This window comes from Tursiops truncatus, chromosome 7, assembly GCF_011762595.2.
Source record: "Tursiops truncatus isolate mTurTru1 chromosome 7, mTurTru1.mat.Y, whole genome shotgun sequence".
Classification (NCBI taxonomy): Eukaryota; Metazoa; Chordata; class Mammalia; order Artiodactyla; family Delphinidae; genus Tursiops; species Tursiops truncatus.
In genome coordinates this window covers 90,736,473-90,761,406 of record NC_047040.1, presented here as the reverse complement: position 1 = coordinate 90,761,406, position 24,934 = coordinate 90,736,473, and the positions used below count along the sequence as shown (strand labels likewise).

Here is a 24,934-nt window from a genome sequence, read left to right as displayed (position 1 = left end):
GCTTGGGTTATGGTCTCAGATTTGTGGATTCCCTATCAGGAGCTTTGGGCAAATTACCTTAATTACTGGGCTTATGTCTCCTTACCACCGAAATGACCAAGTTATAGTCAAGGTTTCTTCTATTTAACATTTGGTGAGATGTTTACCTGACACTGTAATGTGCTTTTACGTGGAAGTATAAAATCATACCATATGGTTCAGCTGCCATTTGAACCTCAGTGTCAAGTTTTTTTGTTTTGTTTTTTCTTTTTATTTTTTTTGCGGTACGCGGGCCTCTCACTGCTGTGGCCTCTCCCGTTGCGGAGCACAGGCTCCGGACGCACAGGCTCAGCAGCCATGGCTCACGGGCCCAGCCTCTCCGTGACATGTGGGATCTTCCCGGACCGGGGCACGAACCCGTGTCCCCTGCATCAGCAGGCGGACTCTCAACCACTTCGCCACCAGGGAAGCCCCAGTGTCAAGTTTTGATGATCATGGGGAGTGAGGTTTCAAACATGAAAGAATAATCCCACTGTTAATAGTGTTATTACAAAATCAACCTTTATTCCAATATCAATAAATTAAGGGACATTTTGATTTATTAATTTATTTAACTGTAACCATAGGAAAAATGCTCCATTCAGTTATTCATTCATTTAACCAAAACTGAAGGAACAGCTACTGTGGGCTGAGTACTTACTATGCATTCCCCTAGGCACTCCTAGTCTCTCCAGTGGGAAATAGTACATTGTGGAAAGTGCTGTGGGTCGTGTTAGAATACGGGTAAGCTCAGAGCAGCATGACAACCTATGAAAGGGCAAAAGAACACCTAGCTCCACTCTTTCAAGGAGGATGAATCAAACTGTATCAAGACAAAAGAGTTAATTTGCACAACATCCCAGAGAGGGCTGGACATAGTTTAGGAATTATAAGAAAATAGAAACTCAGTCTATCAAAAGGGCTGTGTAGTTTAAAGACTAAATCATAAAAGACTCTCATACACCGCTTATAAATGAGCCCAATCACAGTAAGCTAAATTCCTTTGCTCTTTGTTACTATTATAAAGGTTTCCAAAAGATGTGAATTCTATGTCAATCCCCAGTATTTATTGTATCTTTCCTTGCTTTGGGAAGCAAACATGGCTGGAATCACAAAAAAATTAAATATGGAAAGGATCTTATAAATTAGCTGGTTCAACTCACTCACTCAGAGATAGACTGATTGCTCCCAGGTTTCACAGCAGCAGAGCAAAATCTAGATCTCAAGTATGTGGACTCCCATGTCAATGATTTTTGGGTTTTCCTACTGAACTTCCCTGTGCTTCCCACCAGCCATTATACATAAATTCCCGGGAAAAAAGTCAAGCATTCTCTGTCATTCAGTTAACCAAGCAATCAATCATTTAGGAAGCATGCCAGACCTAACTATATATGCCTTGGAATCAACCATGACCATGTGCCAGTTGTGCTGCTATATATATTTATCTGCTTATTCCATATTCTGAAATATCCCTTCTGTTGGAATTGTCTCAGCCAGAAATATCCATGAGTGGGAACAGTGACAGGACATTGCAAGAATTTCCCCAGAGCCAAGTGAGAAAGTGGAGAGCAGCAAATGACACTGAACAAGGATTCACAGTTCATCTGGCAAACATTTCATGAGCATCTAATACATGTCAGGCACTGTCCTAAGCAGTACCAGTGAAAACTAAAATAAGTGTAATAAGATACCATCCTAGGCTACATGTTGCTTGTCTACTGAGTAAAACAGACAATAAGCAAAGAAACAAATACATGTAACTATAATGTCAAACAATAAGTGTATGGCAAACGTTCAAAACACAGGAAGTGAAAAAAAGTTTTAAATTCTGAAGGAACAGAAAGTGCAGTAAGAAGAAACTGTAATGACTCACTTCCAGAAAAGAAAGATGCTTGGATATATTGCAGCCTTTCATATTCACCTTCCTCTGCCGTGGAGTCATTCTTAGAAACATAGTGGGAAGAAGTAGGAGGCACTCTCAAATTTCTTCTGGAGTGTCAAGAACCACCTTCCAAACTCTGATCAGACTGGTTTTTAGAGAGACATCAAGCACTTTCTTCCCAAGCACCCGGCACTTTCTTATCCAAATACAGTGTTCCATGTGTTTTTACACTATTGGGCAGTGGTTCTTGTAACGTTTCTAGAGGATTTCACGGTCCCCTTTGAATATCTGATTTAAAATAGAGACCTTCCCTCCCCAAGAAACCCACAAGTACCTACGTAGAATATGCTGCATTTAACATCAGGGGCTCGTTGAGGATCATCAATGATCATCCTACTGGAGACTCAGGCCCATATCAGATCAATTAAATCAGAATCTCTCAGGAGGAGGTTCAGGAATTGGTGATGTTTAAAATCTCAGATAGGGACTTCCCTGGTGGCGCTGTGGTTAAGAATCCACCTGCCAATGCAGGGGATACGGGTTCAAGTCTTGGTCCGGGAAGATCCCACATGCCGCGGAGCAACTAAGCCCGTGCACCACAACTACTGAGCCTGCGCTCCAGAGCCTGCGAGCAACAACTGCTGAGCCCACGTGGCAGAACTACTGAAGCTGACGCACCCAGAGCCTGTGCTCCGCAATAAGAGAAGTCACCGCAACCGCATGCCACAACGTAGAGTAGCCCCCGCTCGCTGCAACTAGAGAAAGCCCACGCACAGCAACGAAGACCCAATGCAGCCAATAAATAAATAAATTTATTTAAAAAAAAAAACTCTCAGATAATTCCAATGAAGATCCTGATCTTCATGCATTGCAAATCTGGCTTTACTGAATTAAGAAGAGAAATACTAAAAAAAAAAAAAAAAAAAAAAAAACAGAAGAGAAATACTTTAAACTAAACCCAACTGACCATAGAGTTATACGGTTTATCTGAATTCAAAGGCCAGTAATACAGATGATTCCGAATAGTCCTAACATTTTACAGAATATATGAAGAACAGAAAACTTACCAATAAATAGGTAGTTGGTTTCCATATATGGGTCCAAACACAAATACCTGTGAGCAAAGATTCTTCTTACTTCTTCCTGGAATTCCAGTACCTAGTATAGAGCTTGGCACATATGAAGGCTTAATTAATGTTTGCTGAGTCAACCACACCATTTTGGTCCTTCCTTCCTCCTTCAAACACCCTAGGGAAGAAAATGTCATGATCACTCAGTACGTTGTCTAATGAGGCATTTAACTGCACCCTTGAGAAGCAATATTATTGAATACATTCTTTCATTAAAATACTGATTATCTACCATGTGCCAAATATTATAATTGGTGCTGATAATGACAATTTAATCCTTTTAAAATCATTCCTGACATTTTCTTTTAATCGATTATTAGAAATTAGTCCTAAGAAGATTAAGAGATACTCAAGACCACAGAGTTAGTCTGTGGTGGCGGGTAAACTGGAACTCCTATCTTCCAATTCCCAATGTGGTGCTATTTTGGGGAGAGCAAAGTGTGTCACTTTTATTATGTATAAATTTAAAGTAATGAGACTAACTTTAACAGCAGATGATCGTGTAAGAAAGTCACAACTTGTATCAATCTACATAGAGGACCTCTCCAGTTCTATCAGTCAGTTTTGTGTAAGCAACTATGGGATTAGAAATAGACTTTTTTTCATGTGTGGGTTACAATGAATTTTGAACTTAGAGCAAATAGTATCAAGTTCTGCATAAATGTAAAGAAAATTGTCTCTGAGACTCCAGGAGAATAAGTGAGGTATGCAAGGCAAAGAGTAAGTTGAGACTGGCACACAGGTTTACGAAGAACAGAAAGGATATGCTGATTTCAAAATGAGTCTCTAATCTCAAACAAAAATATGCAATTGTTCAGCGATTTCACTTATTCATATACATTACTGTGAGAATGTATAAAATTTAGGTGAAACCCCCTAAGTAATTACAGATACTAATCACCTCTCTGACCCCATCTCCCACAGCTCTTCCTCTTGTTCTCTATTCTCTAGCAGCTTCAACTTTCTAATGGTACCTCAGGAAAGCCAAGTCGACCCACTTGGGCATTTCTATATGGACTTGTCTTTCCCCAACTCTTCCTGAGGGCATTCCGTCCCTCTTTCAATCTCTGCTTAATATCTCTCCCAGAGAGTACTTTGCTGACCATCCTACCTGAAACTGAGTTCCCAGGCCTCACCATCCCCTATGCCCCTACACTGCTCTATGATTTTCTTCTGAGCACTTAACACTCCCCAAAATTATTTTTATTTCCTTGGTTACACAGTGGTCTCTTCCATTAGTGTATGAAGGCAGAATTCTGGCTCTCTCTGTCATTGTTGTGTTCCTTGCAAATAATTCTAAAATTTATATAGAAACACAAAAGACTCTGAACAGCCCTCTTTAACCTCCCACTTACATTGCATAATTGTCAATTTCTCCCCTTATGTTCACTAATATTTGCTTTATATATTTAGGTGCTCTATGGCAGCTTTATTCTTAATTGATAAAGCTTGAAAGCAACCAGAATGCCCTTCAGTAGGTGAGTGGTACATCCAGACATGAAATATTATTCAGCACAAAAAAGCAATAAGCTATCAGGCCATGAAAACATATGGAGGAAACTCAAATGCACACTACTGAATGAAAGAAACCAATCTGAGAAGACTTCATGTTACCCAATTCCAACTATAAGACATTCTAGAAAAGACAAAACTATGGAGACAGTAAAAAGATCTGTGGTTGCCAAGATCTGGGGGAACGATAGGTGAATAGGCAGAGCACAGAGGATTTTTAGGGCAGTGAAACCATTCTGTATAATACTATGATGGTGGATACATGTCATTATATATTTGTCAAAACCTGTAAAGTATACAGCACCAAGAGTGAACCCAAATGTAAACTATAGACTTTGGATGATAATGATGTCAATGTAGGTTCATAAATTGTAACAAATGTAACACTCTGATGTAGGATGTTGAGAGTGACAGAGGCTGTGCATGTGTTGGAGTAGGAGGCATATGAGAATTCTCTGTAGTTTCTATTCAACTTTTCTGTGAACCTAAAAATAGAAAATACATTGTAAAAAAAAAAATTAAGTACTGACACTTGCTATGATGTGTATGAACCTTGAAAACGTTATGCTAAGTTAAAAAGCCAGTCACAAAAGACCACATATTGTATGATTCCATTTATTTGAAATGTCCCCAAATGGTAAATCTATAGAGGCATAAAGTAGATTAGTGTTTGCCATGGCCTGGAGGTTAAGGCGTAATGGACAGTTAGTGCGAATGGCTATGGATTTTTTTGGAGGGAGAGTGATGAAAACGTTTTGAAATTAGATAGTGTTGATGGTTGCACAATTCTGTGAATATACTAAAAAGAAATGAATTGTACAGTTTAAATTGGTGAGTTTTATAGGATTTGAATTTTATCTCAAAAAAGCTGCTATATTAAAAATAGACTAGCTTTAAAAATACTTTGTGCAAGGATAGTTTTATCATATTAAGCATATAGGCTTAACCATAAGTCAATGTATAAGCATGACACTTAGATAACTTTGAATCCACTGGCTCCACCATTTGCTTTCTTTGTGCCTGCAGACAATCACTTGTCTGCAGATTGAGATAACCCTCATAGCATAGCTGAGCAATTTAATACAACATCACAGAAAAAGCACCTGGTGGGGCTTTCCTCACTGTTGGAGAATGAAATTACAAATACGTAAGAGGGGAAGGCAAAAACTAATCTTGTGTTACTGGACTGGAGTCAGAGATATCAGTATGAATTCATGTTTATTTTAATATATTTGCAGATAGATATGAGAATAACTATAGAAATATGTGTATACATAGTTTAACATACATACAGATATTTCCTAGTAGCCATCAGCACACCTAGCGTTCAGATCTGAGTTTCTAAATACCATTTTCCAATAAAAGGAATTAAGATTCCCTGAAGAAATGGAAGATACTAGAATGGGAGCAGGGAAAATACAGATAAATCTGACCATGTGAAAGCGCTTTTTAAAAAAATAATAAAGGATGACTACATGGCAAAAGGACACGAAAGCCAACCTGAAAGAGCTCTAAATGGCCAGAGCTGGAACAGCACAACAAAAAAGTTAGTATTAGATTATGACCCCCCAAAATAAAGTAAATATCCATGAGCCCAAGATGATTTACACAAATGATTGAATCCATAAATAAATTCGGGAGAAGAAATGTTCTTTACAAAAGAATTCCAACGGATAAATAGAGAAGGAATGAGGGGAATGTAACATCACCATTAGACACAGCAACACCTGCTGCAGGCAAGATCTGTAGGTGAATGCTCAAACTGATGGGGGAAACTTGATGGAGTAAGCGGATATTTCCTTACCCACAAAGTATTGCCCCCCAAATATTTATGAATTACAAGGGTGATTTTAACACTTGTTTACAAATGTATAGTAACTTTTCAGTGAAGAACCCTAGTAAACACCGCCTTAACCAAGTGATTAAGGTTTACACCCCAGTTGTAAGTTATGCTGAGATCATGTACCGTTGATAACATGACATGACGTGAAAAAAAAGGACATATCAGCTCTGTAGTATTCTTCCCACCCATAACCCCAACCTAATCATGAGAAAACATCAGATTAAACCCAAATTGAAGGACATTCTAAAAACACCTGACCAGTACACTTGAAAAGTGTCAAGATAACAAAGAATAAGGGAAGACTAAGAATCTGTCATCGGCTGGAAAAGACTATGACAACGTGATGACTAAGTGCAATGTCTAGTATCTGGATTGGATCCTAGAACAGAAAAAGGACATTAGTGGAACACCGGTGAAATCTGAGTAAAGTCTACAGTTTAGATAATAGTGTACAATGTTCATTCTTAGTTTTAGTAAATGTGCCATGGTTATGTAAGATGTTACTATTAGGAGAAGCTGGATGAACATTATTCAGGAGTTCTGTGTACTATCTGTACAACTATTCTGTAAATCTATAATCACTGCAAAATAGAAAAGTTAAAAAACAAAACAAGGACTTGGCCTGCTATACATGCTCAATAAATCATCCTCAATATTCTACCCTCTTGCTAGCTATCACCACAGCCTTCTGGGGTGACACCTCCTGAACTAATTAAACAATCCACTTTCCACTTTTCTGTGAACTCCCTCCCCAGCCTCAAATCCCTTTAGTTATAATGGGAAGACTCCAGGGAATCACAGTAGCCAATGTGATGCTTCCTACCACATGCATCCTATGCCCTGCCTGGTCATAACTGATTGGACCAGGAATGGGCATTTGACCTAAACTGAGCCAATGAGCCCTTCTTTAGGGAAATTGAGATTCCAGGTACTTCTGTCTGATTTCTTGAATGGAGGAGATCTACTTCAGACCTCTTAGAATCTATTTTCTAATATCTGTCCTGTGAAGCAGGGAAGTCATTTATTATGGACAGAATGTTTGTTCCGCACCCCCCCCCCCCCCCCGCCGCCAAATTCACATGTTGAAATCCTAACCCAATACAGTATGTAATGATATTAGGAGGTAGACTCTTTGGGAGGTAATTAGATCATAAGGCTTTAGCCTCCATGAATGAGATTATTGTCCTTATAAAAAAAAAAACACTCCAGAGAGCTTTCTCATTTCTCTTTCTGCCAAGTGAGGACACAATGAGAAGTCAGCAGTCTAAAACCGAAAGAGGGTCCTCATCAGAACTCAACCATGCCAGCACCCATATCTGGAATTCCAGCCTCAGAACTGTGAGAAATAAACTTCTGTTGTTTATAAGCCACCCAGTCTATGGTATATTTGTTGTAGCAGTCCGAGCCAACCAAGACACCATTCTTCAGCAAGAGGACAAAATGAAACGGGTAGGCTCTAAGAGGCCGAACTGATAAATCAGGAGAGAAAAAATTACCTGGGTTACTATGGTGCTCTAGCCTTTAGCTCCTACTGGTTCCCAAAGCCTAGCTGCTCCCCTACCTTTAGATTCCATGAAATGCCCACTTAACCCTATTTCTCTTTGAGCTTAAACTGGCTAGATTTGGTTTCTGTTAATATAACTTTAATGTGCTAATTAATACAACTACTTTGTAAGACATGACATTCATTTACATGTATGGTTTCTATTGTATTTGCTTTTCAATAGTCAAGGTCAGTAATTTTTTTAGTCATAGTTTATATAAACTATCTGGTTAAATTACCCCTACCTTTTCACATATATACAAATAAACCACATCTTTTTTTTTTTTTTTTTTTTGGTGTACGCGGGCCTCTCACCGCTGTGGCCTCTCCCATTGCCGAGCACAGGCTCCGGACGCGCAGGCTCAGCGGCCATGGTTCACGGGCCCAGCCGCTCCGCGGCATGTGGGATCTTCCCAGACCGGGGCACAAACCCGTGTACCCCGCATTGGTAGGCGGACTCTTAACCAGCGCGCCACCAGGGAAGCCCCAACACATCTTTTTAATTCTAGTCATTTGTTCGTTCTGTGCTTGCTCTCTGAAATACCTTTACTCTATCTCATCATGTCCAAATTCCATCCATACTGCCAGGTTTGGCTTAAATACCATCTCTTCCATACAGCCTTCCTTGCTACCCACCTAAAAAAAAGAACATGTATATATTCTTATCCCATGGGATATATATATATCCCATGTTTTCTTATCTGTATCTTTCATTCCTTTTATCCCTTTCTAACTTTATACAGTCATTTACTTACACATATTGTCTCCCTCTTAGATGTGAAGCTACTTGAGATCAGCTTCCCTGTTCTCCTGTAGGCAGCATTTCAAGAAACATTTCAAGAAACATTGCATTGCATAACAATGCAAATATAGAAGTTAACTGCAACTGCTTAAGAAGGACAAAAATGAAAGACAGCAATGACAGTTAACTGTATTCTTTTACTGTACTTAGTAAGAAAATTATTTTTAAGAAGTAAAGCTATCTCACACCTAAAAGAAAATATTAGAGAATATCTTCATCACCTTGGGTCAGGCAAAGATGTCTTAAACAGGAAAACAAAAAAACTACTAGTAAAGGAAAAGTGGATATATTACAGTATATTAAAATTAAGAATTTCTGTTCATCAAAACAATCATTAAAAGAGAGAAAAGGTAAGCCACAGAGTTGGAGAAAATATTTGTAAGATATATAAAAGATTCAAACCTAGACATTTAAAAAAAAACGTACAAATCAATTTTTTTTAAAAGACAAACATCCTGGGACTTCCCTGGCGGTCCAGTGGTTAAGACTCTATGCTTCCACTGCAGGGGGCACAGGTTCAATCCCTGGTCAGGGAACTGAGATCCTGCATGCCGCACAGGGCAGCCAAAAAAAAAAGACAAACATCCTAATAGAAAAAATGAGAAGAAGACTTGACCAGGTACACCAGAATGGCTTAACCTACAAAGATGGCAAAAAACAAGTGTTGACGAAGTGCTTAAGGTAGTAAACAAGATGCTACTAGGAGTATAAAACTGATACTGACTTTAGAAAAGAGTTTGGCTGTATCAGCTAAAGCTGGACACAGGCACACTCTGACCTAGCAGCAATTCACAGTTATGAAAGCAGGCATGTGTCATGCATGCATCATCAAAAGTCATGCCTAAGAATGCTCATAACCACTATTCATAAAAGCTAAAACCTGGAAACAAATGTCATCAAGAGAAAATGAATAAAGTCATTGTGACATTCATACAAAGGCATATTACACAGCAATGAAAAAATTATTACTAAATGCAAAAATGTGAATGAATTGCTTAAAGATAACGTTGATGGTTTTCTTGCTCATTTTTATTTAAAAGCAGGCACAGAAATTTTCCGATTGTGGATTCAACTTATGTAAAGTTCAGTCCCAGGCCAAATTAATTGATGGTGTTAGAAAACAAATTGTGGTCATCTTTTTCAGGGGATACTGACTGGGAGAGGAGAAGAAGGAAGCTTTCAGGGGGCTGGTATATTCTATTATTTCTTAATCCAGAGACTGAATATACAGATGTGTTCACTTTGCACAAATCCATCAAGTTGTAAACTTATAATTTGTGTGCACATTTCTGTATGACTGTTGTACTTCAATAAAAGATTTTTAAAAAGAAAAGTTTTCAAGCATTACTTGTAGCCGTGATATCAACACCTTAGGCATTGTGCTAAAGGGTCGTGTGTGTATAAATTACATATCCTTTTAGTAGCACAAAAACCTATTAAAATCAATATTTTTATATTATACCTTTGAGAATTAAGAGGTAAAATTACAGTGATTTATTCAGAGGTACAAATAGGAACAATAATAAGTGTTTATTGATTTTAAAGTTATGGAGGCTTGGGAATTTAAACCAGAGTTTCAGTATGCAAAAGCAAATAACTTTTTCAGATGACCTTGGTATTTATGATTAGCTGGGAATTTTTTTTTAATAAATTTATTTATTTATTTATTTTTGGCTGTGTTGGGTCTTCATTGCTGCACACAGGCTTTCTCTAGTTGCGGCAAGCGGGGGCTACTCTTCATTGCAGTGTGCGTGCTTCTCATTGCAGTGGCTTCTCTTCTTGTGGAGCACGGGCTCTAGGTGTGCGGGCTTCAGTAGTTGTGGCACGCAGGCTCAGTAGTTGTGGCTCACAGGCTCTAGAGTGCAGGCTCAGTAGTTGTGGCACATGGGCTTAGTTGCTCCGCAGCATGTAGGATCTTCCCGGACCAGGGCTTGAACCCATGTCCCCTGCATTGGCAGGTGGATTCTTAACCACTGCGCCACCAGGGAAGTCCCTAGCTGGGAATTTGATTAAGCAGGGGTCCATCTTGCAATGTGGAAGTGTTCCTCTTATTTCTTTCTTTTTTTTTTTTTTTTTTAATTCTTTGCTGTATGTGACCTGGGGTGTTCTGGAAATATCATTAACATTAGAAACTTAGTTGGAAAAACAGGTGATGCTTAAAATCCAGCTAAGTGGGTTATGGTTCCATCAAAAGAATGAACTCAAAATAATTCCTAGGACTTGAAGCCTAGAACAAACCTTTTGTTAGGTCTTCTGGGTTTCAGCATTGTTACTCAGTACTTAGATTTAAACTTGAATAGACGTTGGTCACAACCTTGAAGGATAAAAGAAGCCATGACAAGGCAAGCAGCAGTGTGCAGGGTTAGGGGTGAGGGGGACGGATTAGAGGAGGAATGGCTACTAGGTAAGGAAAGGGGTTTTCCTTAGACCTGCTATCTCAGTCCATTCGGGCCGCTATAACAAAATACCGCAGACTGGGTGGATTATAAACAACAGACATTTATTTCTCATAGTTCTGGAGGCTGGGAAGCCCAAGATTCAAGGCACCAGCACATCAGTGTCTGGTGAGAACCTGCTTCCTGGTTCATAGACAGCCCTTGTGCTCACAAGGCAGAACAGGTGAGGAAGTTCTCTAAGGCTTCTTCATAAGGGCACTAATCCCATTCACAAGGGCTCTGCCCTCATGATCTAATCACCTCCCAAAGGCTCTACCTCCAAACAGCCTGACACTGGGGATTAAGTTTCAACATATTAATTTGGGAGGCACACAGTCTATAGCACTTGCCATACTTCTTTTGAAATTTAAAGACATTAGTGATGGTTCTGGCCAATTAATTACCCCTAACATGCTAAAACCCCACAAAGTCACACCTAAAAGGCCCATCACCCAATGCCTTCAAAATGGGCACTAATGTTACAAAGGACCTTACTATTTCACACTCTCCTCCCCGAAGAGTCCTAGGTCCCACACTTTAGAGCATCCTATGTATTCCTAACATACACACACATGTGCGTACACACACACACACACACACACACACACAAGGAGAGAATGTATATGAAGACTACAAATAGAAGTCATATTACTGAAGTGATGGAGTACAATCTGACTTATTGCAAATAATACTTTTACATTTGCAAATCCAAGGCAAGACAAACAAACAAACAAAATAAAATAAATAAACCAAACAGTAACAAACAGGTAGATACAGAGAACAGAGTAGTGGTTACCGGGGGTGGGGAAAGGAGATCAACTGTGTGATGACAGATGGAAACTAGAGTTTTGGTGGTGAGCACACTGTAATGTGTACAGAAGTCAAAATATAATGTTGTACACATGAAACATGTTATAAAGCAATGTTACCTCATTTTCAAACTTCTGAATCAATTAAGAGAGCAAACAAAAATCCTTTTGGTTGGACATAAGGCAGAGGGAGAACAGGTTTAGGGTGTGGCTCCCTGATGAAAATCTGATTGGATTAAAGCATCCAGAATTAACTTTAAGGAAAGAAGCACATATCAAAAAGAATTGTTGGTGGGACTTCCCTGGTGGCGCAGTGGTTAAGAATCCACCTGCCAATGCAGGGGATTCAATCCCTGGTCCGGGAAGATCCCACGTGTCACGGAGCAACTAAGCCCGTGCACCACAACTACTGAGCCTGCGCTCTAGAGCCTGTGGGTCACAACTACTGAGCCCACATGCTGCAACTACTGAAGCCCGTGCCTAAAGCCCATGCTACGCAACAAGAGAAGCCACCACAATGAGAAGCCGGCACACTGCAACGAAGAGTAGCCCCCGCTCACTGCAACTAGAGAAAGCCCATGTGTGCAGCAATGGAGACCGAATGCAGCCAAAAATAAATAAATAAAATTTAAAAACAAGAAAAAGAAAAATTGGCTTTATTTTTCTCCCTTTGTTCTAAAGTAAATAAGTCAAATATTAATTGAATGGAATTTATCCAAAAATTTTAGAGTGAAATCTTCAGAAATACTTTAAAAAGCTCTTAATTATATTTTGAAAACAATGTGTGACCTCAAGTTTAAGGGTGTTACCTATTACTCAACTGGGTAAGTTACTGAGAACAGGAACCGCCCCAGGCAGAACTATCAAAGGGTTAGTCTGAATTCTTTTTACAATTGGTAATCCTTTCTTAACTCTCCTGTTTCCCCAGGACCTTCATTTATCATACTGACCCGTTATGCTCAAAGAACCCCTAAATAGGAGACCACCCAATTTTGGACCTCCTCCTTATTCCTGTCCTTCCTGGTTCCCACCTGACATCAGAAACTGAACTGGTATCAGAGTAAGAACTGTACCTTTGCACTCACTTCTAGCATAATCTGACTATTTCTTCTAGCATGTAAATATAGTTTTCTAAAGGAACTAACAAACAAAACAAAACAAAGAAAAAGCTAGTGCGAATGAAGCAGTGATAATTAAACAAACTCAGAAGGACTTTTAAGACCTTTAACAAAAATGATATTCCTTCCTTAGCTAGTAATCTTTTAACCATCCATAAGGGGTCATAGAGTTTCAGGTCTGGAATATAATCTAGCTTCACTCAACTCTTCCCCCGACTATTTTCCCCTTTCAGGTTTGAATATTCTAACCAAAAAAAAAAAATGCCTGACATAAGATTTATGATTATATTTATATTTATCATAGATAAATTATATCTAAATATATAACAATATAAATGATAAAATAATGACGCTGAGCAGGGCCCTGTGGGGCTCCTGGACATGGAGGTTTTTTTTCTTTTTTGCGGTACGCGGGCCTCTCACTGTTGGGGCCTCTCACTGTTGTGGCCTCCCCCGCTGCGGGGCACAGGCTCCGTACGCACAGGCTCAGCGGCCCTGGCTCCCGGGCCCAGCCACTCCGCGGCATGTGGGATCTTCCCAGACCAGGGCACGAACCCGCGTCCCGTGCATCGGCAGGCGGACTCTCAACCACTGCGCCACCAGGGAAGCCCGACATGGAGGTTTTTATTGTCCCCCGTTTCTTGCAGGCAAGACTCCAGCCTCCATGACCTTCCCTGAGTTCCAAAGGGCAGGTTTGAACAATTGCTAATCAAGGGAGGAGCAGCCAGGAAACCACCAGAGGCAAGATTAAAGGGACCAGAGAAGCTCATCAAGATTAGGAAACCGGACCACCTGAGACCCTGCACACAACCTAATCCTGTCAGCAACCCCACCCTTTTGAAACTTTGCAGAAGAAAGAAGAATGCAAGACTTGTTACTGCCCTGATCCTTATCACAAACCTCTGACCACTACCCATATAACCTCTCCCTATTCCCCAGTGACGGGGTACAGTTCTTGAGGTGCTAGCCTGCTGTGTTCCCTCTCTGCCTGGCAAAGAAATAAAGCCACTCTTTCTTTCTCCTCTATAACTCTGTCTCTGTATTTCTATTTGGCATTGATGCACAGAGAGCCAAGATTCTGGCACCAGTAATATAAATATAAATAGTATATAATATGTAAATAATTATATATTGTTGACTGAAAACAAATGCACAACCTAAAAATTGAGAATTATGTTTTATTCAGGGCATTACTGAGGATTATAGTCCGGGAAGGAAGCCTCTCAGATACCTCTGAGGGACTGTTCCAAAGAGGTAAGGGAGAAGCTGGGATATAGAGGAGTTTTTGCTGGAAAAAAAACCAAACAAATGTAGTCTAACATCAAAAGATTACTGCTAATCACAAAAACTAACATCTTAATGATTTTACTGCTTTTCTATATATGGGAAGATGCAAGAGTCTGGGCTTATTGAAATCATTCCTTTGAGATGCACCTTAACTATCTAAGGCCAATATCTTGTTTTTCTCCTTCCTGAATTCCCCTCAGGGTGCACCACTGGGGTTGGCTGCAGTGGCTGACAGTTTTATGGCCACAACATCCTTTGTTTACTGAAATGGCAGGAGACATTCTTTGTCCACAGTATAAATATTATGATTATAATTATCACATATAAATTATATATTATATAAATATATCATATTAAATTATATACATTTAATGAGTCAATTTTAAAATATAAAATATATGACATAAATTATATATAATTTATATAAATTTTCAAACCAACATCAACAATTAACAAAAATGCCTGACAGATTTATGATCATATTTATATTTATTATATAAACTATAACTTATACAATACATTATATTTTACATTATTTGTAATTGTAATTTATATAATTATTATATAATATATTAAAATTATATTTGTATCATATATAAATTTATACAATATAAATATAATTATGTAGTATAGAATATATAATGATATATAAATGTCATATGATTAAACATATATATTATATATAATATATAAATATATAAATTATAATCACATGTTATATAAATATACTATATTAAATTATATAAATTTAATGATTCTTACTCTTAAAATCTAAAATATATTAGTTATATATAATTTGTACATAAATATAATTCATACATTATATATTTCTATAATTAAATATAATTATATTTAGTTTATTACAGAAGATTTAGTTTTCTGTTTTTTGTTTTAGGCTGCTCCATGCAGCATGTGGGATCTTAGTTCCCTGACCCGGGATCGAACCTGTGTTCCCTGCAGTAGAGGTGCAGAGTCTTTACCAGTGGACTGCCAGGGAAGTCCCTAGAAGATTTAGTTTTACTTATGATAGATCTCCTGTTTTGTGCCTTTTGCTCATCTCTTAAGTTCCAACTGAAAATTTAAAGCATGAGTCTTTCAATTCCAGTGGGATCAAGCTAGAATATGTGCAAAAATCAGTACAAAACCATCTCTATGACTGTTGAAACATAATAGATGTCAAGTACCCATCTATTGAATGAACACATTAATGATATATTTATGTCAATAATATCACAACTACCTATGAAGGACGCTACATTTTATTAAATATCCAGAGATTCACTGAAAGGATTTTATGACCAAAATTAAACTCTACAAAAAGCTTTGTACACTCATTTTCTCTGATGTGCAGTGCTAGTTACAAGTAAAGATTTTCTCCAACTTTGGATAGAGTCACTTTTAAAATTCAGAGCCAAGAAACAAACTTAGAGAGCCTCATGTGTATGGTCCGTAAATGCCATGATGAATTGGAATTTCCAGAACCCAAAAAATAAACGTAGAAGTGTAAAATAGTACTCATAGGGGAAAAACCAAACAAATTGCTCTTTGCCATATACTTCAGCAATTTTTAGATTTCAGTTAGACTGCAAGTTTGGATTGAGGTTAAAAGTCATAGTTCTAATGACTCAATCTTAAATCATCTCTGAATTGTAGGGTGGAGGGGGCCCATCACATGATGGAAGCGCTTTCAGTCACAAGGAAATCTTCCTTAGGCTTCTCTCTCTGACCATTCATTAACTTTTAGTTAATATATGCAATTTAGCACTGGCAGTGTATATTTAAATATACATTGGTTAATAAGCTCTCAGCTCTTTGAGCTCAGAGATCCTTACTGTACTTTCCTTGTACCATCCACAAAACCTAATGAAGGGCAGAGAACAATGTGCTGTTCAATATATGTGGACAGTTGACTGATTTAGTGAATCTTATAAAATAATAAATATGCTAAAATCATGGTGGATGACCCAGGATTTAGCCTGGAAACAAAGATTCAAAGGGTTTTTAAAGTTTCTTGAGGCCAGGAATCCTATCTTTCTTATCCTTGTATTTTAGGAATCCAGCACAACACAGGGACAAAGAAATGCACAGTCAGTGAGCGCTAAGTGAACGAATTAATAAGTCATTAGAATATACTGAACATCAGGAGAGACCTTCCCCAATGGTCCGCAGCAGGGGAGGAAGGTTTGTTCCAGCTTTCACCCTACACTGAATAAGCACCCATCTCTGATTCTGTTCTCCCTCCTCCTCAGATGCTTATCATTTTTTTTTCTTTTTTTTTTTGCGGTACGTGGGCCTCTCACTGTTGTGGCCTCTCCCGCTGTGGAGCACAGGCTCTGGACGCGCAGGCTCATGGGCCCAGCCGCTCCGCAGCACGTGGGATCTTCCCGGACTGGGGCACGAACCCGCGTCCCCTGCATCGGCAGGCGGACTCTCAACCACTGTGCCACCAGGGAAGCCCAATGCTTATCGTTTTTCAGGTTAACTCCACAAATCTGGTACCTGAAATGTTTTACGAGACCTTAAATTATCAATGTCCTCTTAACAATCCAAATGGAAAATTTGAATGGTGGATTTAACAAACAAACTGCACTAAACAAACTGGTGATCATAGTGTGGGGTGTACATGCACAGGTAAGAAAGTCAGCTTAAGGTTCTGTCTTCAAACCCTACAACAGTCCAGTGAGGGAGATACTATTGTCCCCACGTTAAAGATGAGAACACTGAGAATTACTGTGGCGTTTCTCAAAGTATGGTCCTGGACTGTGTTAGTAGCACCTGGGCCAATTTGTGGCCCCACTGCAGATATACTCTGGGGAGAGGCCCAGCAATCTTGAGTTTTAACAAGTGTGCTAAAGTTTGAGAATCACTGCTTTAGAGAATTTAAGCAATTTGATTTGCCCAGATCACACACAGATGGGAAAGGCAGAGCTGGGAATTGAACCCAGGCATCCAATGCCAATCTGTCCACTGCAGCCCACTTCCTCATGCTGGGGAGTCAGTCATTCTCCCACTCCCTCAAAAGGCCAGCCCTGTACAAGACTGAAATTCAGTAAGGGAAAAGGATCCAGTTCCCAGAAGAGCCTCACAGTCTCAGAATTTTAAAGACCCTTAAGAATAAGTTTACACATAAAGTTCAAAGAAGTAAATATATAATATTCTTGATTAAAACACACGTAATGGTTTTTGCTCTGGAAATGTAGAGATCAACAAGGACTTTCTAAGTAGAGCCTTATACTTATTTTATTCAGTGCTTTCTTTAAAATTTCTTTTTTGGGGTATTAAAAATAACGTTTTTCTCATTATCTTACCCAATACTGACATTAGCCATTTTTCCTTCCTTGACTTAAAAAGACCTATAAAATTTTCTGAGAAGAGAATGAAAATTAAAGAACACTCTGGGGCTTCCCTGGTGGCGCAGTGGTTGAGAGTCCACCTGCCGATGCAGGGGACACGGGTTCGTGCCCCGGTCTGGGAAGATCCCACATGCAGCAGAGCGGCTGGGCCCGTGAGCCATGGCCGCTGGACCTGCACGTCCGGAGCCTATGCTCCGCAACGGGAGAGGCCACGACAGTGAGAGGCCTGCGTATCGCAAGAAAAAAAAAAAAAAAAAAAAAAGAACACTCTGAACTGGCCTTGTTGGAAGTAGCATAATATCTAACACTCAGGTTTGGGCATGAGAATCAGCTGGATTTGACACAACTTGAACAACTTACTAGTCAAACACTTTATGTGGGTTCCCTATGCCCCAGTTCACCCTCTAAATGGAAATAAGAATTGTATCTATTTCACTGAGTGGTTTCAAGGACTTATAATGAAGTCCTTGAAGCACTTAAGACAGCTCCTGCACTTAATAAAAGCTCAGTAAATGCTTATCTTTATTTTTATTATTGCTATTATTAGCCGTGTGAGAATGCTACAGCCGATCTCCACGTCCGCCATTGGCACATCATTCATTTATTCAGAGGGCTGCTTCACTTATGTCATCCCTCACAATGTTTTATAGAGCTGTTTTAATTTTCAGTAACTATTTCTTCTGCATGTGCTTCGTCTCCCCCAGTACACAAACCATACACTCATACACCCACTCATTCCCATGACTCAGGTTGTTACAGTCATGGTCCAGAGTAGGGGCCTCTTTCCCAAAGCTGATTAGAGAATTGATGCTCATTATGAAGGGCCCTTTCTCCGAAAGTATCCTTGCCACCAATCACTGGAATTCTGTCATTTTTAGTACTCATTCTAGTGTGTCAAGATCAACTCGTCCCTCTCCATACCGCCTCTTTCAAACAAAAATGCTACTGAAAATGGGTAACGTATTCAACCATCAGTGTAAAGAGTCAGATTGAATGAGAGAAGTGTGGATCTTGAGTGTATTGGATTCTGCTGGGAAACAAAGTGAAAGGACCGAAAGTTCTCCAATATGTGACTAGGAACCAAAAGCAACTCTGTGCTCTGCCTCAGACATTCCTTTGTAAAAGCTGGTGAAGGCCTTTGCCTTGGAAATCAATACAAAGTTTCAGAAGTGTCTATGTATATACACAGCTTCATCTGAAAAATGTTAGCTCCATGACCTACCCAGATTCAGGGTAAAAATACTGAGTACAAATATCACCAACCGTATGCATAGTAGTGTCATACCTATAGTGTCATACCTGGCTTAGGCAAACCAAATAAACTGATAGATAGATAGGTAGGTAGAGAGATGACAGGTAATTTCCCAAACATGTACCTCCATGAAATCTTTAACCAGAACCAAACACACGGAGTATGAAAATTAAAATTAAAAAATGCAAGGCCAATCTTTCCACCTCCACAAATTGACCCAACAACTTTGGTCTAATTAGCACCATATTTAGGTAAAATTTCAGTGCTAACAATGAGATAAACAATGGTGGTGGTCAATATCATTAGCCTCTTGATAATAAGAAGTCTGGGTCCCTGTTAAATTAGCTGACTTGATATCCCAAAGTTGCAACATTAGCATCTCCACCCTCCCAAAGCCATCACTATGTAGCACGGCCAATTACACTCAACAAGCCTCAGCATGCTTGGGCTTCAAATGCTACAGTCAGTTGCTGTAGATGAGTTGGGCATGTTTCCAAGCCTCCCTACGTATGAAAATAAACATATATTCAAATGAGGGTAAACAGTGACCTAATGGGAAACGTTCAGTCAAGCATCTGAGGACCAGTTCAGACTGGCACCTTTATTCCTTTCAGTTTCATCTGTCCCTCCCAGTCAACGAAAGGACTAGGCACCAGTACAGAATAAAGGTGGGAAGGGGAGTGGTGGTTCTTGCAGAAGTCCAGGTGTTTTGCCTACACACTGGTTATGACAACGCATCCAACAGCGGCAGGGCATCCTATCTGCAAAAGCCTGATAACTCTATCAGACCCTGCTCATTCAGCCGACTCCAGAGGCCCCCTTTTCATCCTCAGCTTGAGGCAGATCTCAATGGGCTGAACGAGTATGAGAAACTGAGATAAGTGCTAGCTACAATTATAGAGATACTGTGCGAGGCAATTAGGGTTTTGTCAGCGCTTCTATTAACCTTTGCATTGCCAGCATTTTCCCACTTGGCATTCCAAGTGAGTAACAGTATTTAAATGAGGAAGGAACACAAGCTGGCTGCTGAGTTACAGGCCCAATGAGAAATAGCCAGCGGGACATAGTGACAGCCTCTACTGACCTGCTCAACAAGCACAGCAGGAAACAAGGAGGTTTACGAGCGGCTCCCGTACCACTGTTCTTGTATTCTCTGATGTTGAAATGATTTCTGGTGATGATGGGAACTTACAACTGTGTCACCTGAGAGAATGTGGGCACTGGATGGATCTCAAGGCCTTTCCTTTGGCTGACTTAGGTTCCCTGATCAAATACTCCTTTTAAACAGTGCAGAGTAATGATTTTTCAGACCATTTTGAGACAAAGTACACAGAATTTTTGATTATCAGTGGAGTTTAGTAACTCTTTGTATTTACACCCATTATCTTATTTGACCCTCACAATAATCTAATAAGAGTCATAGAATATGTGTTGTTAGGTTCCTTTGACAGAGATTAAATGAAAAGCAGAACAGTTAAGTAATTTTCTCAAAATCACACAGTAAGTTGAGTACTGGACCAACCCAAACTTAAGCATATTGATTAACATCTGGGACAGATCACATTAGTCTTTACCACTAAGGACTGAAAAGCTAAAGTACCTTTTTTTCCCTGTACCACAAGCCAATCCTGAGTTGCCTAATCAAAAAAAAAAAGTTCAGGTTTTGAGAAAGCTTATCATAATCACCATTAAGAGATATTTATCAGGCATTTTACATGTAAAACAGATTCTTTTTCTTACTATCCCTCCTCCAGTATCTGAAAACTTTGTCACTAAAATTCTTGGTCACCCCTTGCTATTCAACCTTGAACTCTTGTTAAAACTGAAAACAAAACAATAACCTTTTCCTAAAAACCAGATTCCGTCTTTCCTATCATATTTGATTTGCTTCAAATATCTGTGTATAAAACTAAAATGAATGATACTGCCACCATCTTTTTACCTACACCATCTGATTCTCTTCCCTCAAAAGCTTAATCTTAGGAATTTTGAAATGGCACTGATTTGAGGGTATTTTTTCCCTTCATTAATACGTTAAAAATTAATTACCTCGGGCTTCCCTGGTGGCGCAGTGGTTGAGAGTCCGCCTGCCGATGCAGGAGACACGGGTTCCTGTCCCGGTCCGGGAAGATCCCACATGCCACGGAGCAGCTGGGCCCGTAAGCCATGGCCACTGAGCCTGCGCGTCCAGAGCCTGTGCTCCACAATGGGAGAGGCCACAACAGTGAGAGGCCCACGTACCGAAAAAAAAAAAAAAAAAAAAAATTAATTACCTCAAATTCTGTTCACCTAACTCTGGTTTGGAATGCTTTTTTCCCATCAAAACTTAAGGGCAATTTCAAGTCCCTCTGGCCCACTGATCTGACAAACATCTGCAGGTGTGTGTCAAACCAACTTGGACTGTGCAAGTCTGAGCTGATTATCAAGAAATCAAAGGTTAAATTTCAAGTGGCTTTGGGCTAAATTAGTGATTCCCAAACTTGCTGATGATAAAAATAAACTGCGGCCATTGTTAAAAAATATGGATTTCCAGATTCTTCTGGAATCCCTAAGTTTAAGAAGTACCCCAAGTGATTACTTCACTCCAACTAAATTTGGGGAACATTGCGTTAAATGTTCATTTTAAATGAAAACCAAATATAAAGCAGGAATCTTGGTTGACTTTTTGTAAGATCTTAGAGGTTCTCTTCATTCAAAAAACTGAAATTAACTTAAGTCAGTTGAACTTGGGAAAATAAAAATATTCGATATTATGAAATATGGTTTTTGTGCCCTATGTAACATATTACACAAAATTTTGGTTATAATTTTGTCTGTAGTCATCAACCTTTTTTAAAATTTGTGCGTCACACACTGTGTGACACTGTGATTGGCAATAAAGTCCCTAATAAATATTTCATTAAAGAATGAATGGGTGGGACTTCCCTGGCAGTACAGTGGTTAGGACTTCACCTTCCAGTGCAGGCGGTGTGGTTCGATCCCTGGCTGGGGAGTTAAGATCCCACATGCTTCGTGGTCAAAAAACCTAAAAACATAAAATAGAAGCAATATTGTAACAAATTCAATGAAGACTTTAAAAATGGTCCACATCAAAAAAAAAAAAAAATGAATGGGGAAAATGACTCAAGTCCCCACCTCTCCATAAAGTCTTCATCATCTTTCCAACAACCTCTAATATCTTTTGCTTTCCTCAGATGCCTGTTATAAATACAGCCAACTCCACTCCACAGTGCACCTGGTCCAATTATATTCTGTTGTTCCTACAAGGCAGCACAATGTAGGAATAAGAAATACAGCTTTAGATTCAAACACACAGACAAATTTCTTAACTTCTGATATGCAAAATGAGGATAGGCTAAGTATCTCAAAGGGGTGTTGAGGGGATTAAATGAGTAATGTCTGTCAAACACCAGACTATACACCATTTGAAAGCATGAATCTTTGTCTTCTCAGCACTTAATACTATGCAAGGTCATTGTAAGAGCTTAGTTTATTGTATTTTCCTTTCTTCCTTCCTTCCTTAAACAATCTACAAATGCCTGAAAATGAGGGGCAAAGTCTTACACTTCCTTGTACTCCCTTGCCTCCATCCTACATCAGTTATGCTGAGCATATAATAGACACTCAAATAACTGCTGATATAGAAAGGAAAAAAAAAAGGCACAGGAAAATAAGGAAAGAGGAAGAAAGATGGAGCACTGGAGGAAAAAAAAAGATGTAAAAGGAAAGAACTACAAATGCTAGGAAAGGTTGTCTTCTTCTCAATATTTCTCCCAGGCACCACAGAACCAGCCCTCAGTGCAGATCAGAGTCAACATCCTAAGATCTACAAACAGGAGCTGTTTCTCACAGCAATAATTGTTTGCAATTTTGTTCAGTTCATAACTTAGGTTTCAGAGCCAAGAATAAGTGATTTTACCTATACTGCACGTTATTCTCTCTGAAATAAAGTTTTTATTTACTGAGCCATCTCTGCTTGTTTGCAAAACAAAGTTTCTTTCCAATATAATTCATGTATTTTTTAATATTTAAAGTCAAATGGAAAAAGAAAAGAATTATAGAATTATATACCATGCATAGACCAGAATTCTCCACATTCCTAGCTCCAAGAAAAACACACACTGAAAACAAGTGGGAAAAGTTTCTCAGGTGGCTTTCATTCATTAGTCTCAGTGTTTTTAGAGCTAAAAAGGTATTAGAGGTCATTGTCAGTGGTCTCATCTTTTTACAGATGAGACCCAAAACTAACACCCAAAGAGCTTAAATGACTCACTTAAGAACACAAGAGTCAAAATTCCAAGCAGGGGGCTTCCCTGGTGGCGCAGTGGTTGAGAGTCAGCCTGCCGATGCAGGGGACACAGGTTCGTGCCCCGGTACGGGAAGATCCCACATGCCGCGGAGTGGCTGGGCCCGTGAGCCATGGCCGCTGAGCCTGCGCGTCCGGAGCCTGTGCTCCGCAACGGGAGAAGCCACAACATTGAGAGGCCTGCGTACCGCAAAAAAAAAAAAAAAAAAAAAAAAAAAAAAAAAAAAAAATTCCAAGCAGGACAAATTATTTACATCTATAGAACTTTTATAGAATTCTTACATTTTAGATCCATAAGTGATCTTAGAAACTCCCAAGCCTAACATATCACAGCCGAGTCGAAATACCCAATACAACATTCCTGAGACTGCTGTCTGAATAGCACCTGTGAGAGCTAATCACCCTCCCACAGTTAGCCATACTATTGAATTTAGGAGATTTATATCTCCTAAACTTTTATATCAAGCCATAATATCCCTCCTTCTACCTTCTGTTCCTAGTTCTGATCTTCAAAAAACGGATTCCTTCTGTGCCCTTTTCTCTTTATATTTTCACTGTTCTTTCAAGCATTTATTGTATTCCATATTTCCAAGTATTTCATGACCTTGGTCCCTCTCCAGATATTTCTTAGTCGGTATTGGTGCTGATAAGAATGATGAGGATAATATCAATGAAGATAATAATGAGAAGCACATATGTTTACTGAATACTTTCTATGTGTCAGGCATTACGAAAAAGCATGGGCATTTATTATCTCTTTTTTGTTCAGTGCTTATATCCACAGCACCTAGAAGGTTGCCTAGAATATATCAGGCATTCAATAAATATCAGTGGACTGAAGGCATCCTCACCAAAACTCTCTTAAGTAGGCAATAATTTTACATATATATATATATATGTTATATAATTGCTATATTATATAGTACATGTATGTTGGAACTTGAAGCTAGGCATTTTGACTAGAAAACTTTATATATGCACTTAACCATTATGCTTTCTGCTTACAAATGCTTTTCTCTCACAAACACGGTAACACAGCTGTGAGCACAGATTTCATTTATTAGCTATTGCATGTAAAGAGTCTGCATCTAGAATTAGACTATAGCATTCTAGAGCACGGAGGCTGATTCCCATAGCATAAAAATAAGCCACTGTTTCTCTTTTCTTAAAAAAATAATAATAATACAGCTCTTGCCTCCAATACTTGCAAGCTACCACCCCACTTCTTTTATTTGCTTTTCAGAAAAATTCCTTTACAGAGTTATCTACCTTGCTGTCTCCAATTCCTCTCCTTCCGTTGTCATTTAAAACCACTTCATTTACTTTTCCCCAAATCCTCTTGAGAATTACGCTTGTCATTGCCAGGGACCTTCACTGTTTAACTCCAACAGTCAATTCTCAGTCCTAATCTTATCAGACACATTGAACATGGTTAATCCTCCCTTCTCCTCTAACCACTTTCTTCATTTGCCTTCCAAGACACCAACTCCTTTGGATTCCTCACACTCTACTGAGCACCCCTTCTCAGTCTCCAATTCTCTCCCTCACCCTGAGCTCTTGGTGGACTGTCCTGAGGCTCAGTCCCTGGCACTCTATTTATACTCACTGCATTGTTGATCTAATCCCTTCTCATGGCTTTAAGCC

General features: G+C 39.2%; 1 long non-coding RNA gene across 1 annotated transcript; it reads right to left on the bottom strand.

The window, feature by feature from the left end:
- Positions 1-322: 322 nt before the first annotated feature.
- LOC141279203 (uncharacterized) lies at positions 323-24,934 on the bottom strand. Its single transcript, XR_012333135.1, has 5 exons — positions 24,560-24,934; positions 22,120-22,244; positions 21,937-22,009; positions 21,034-21,178; positions 323-3,148 (listed from the first exon to the last, which is right to left on the bottom strand). It is a non-coding gene; the product is annotated as an uncharacterized lncRNA (long non-coding RNA).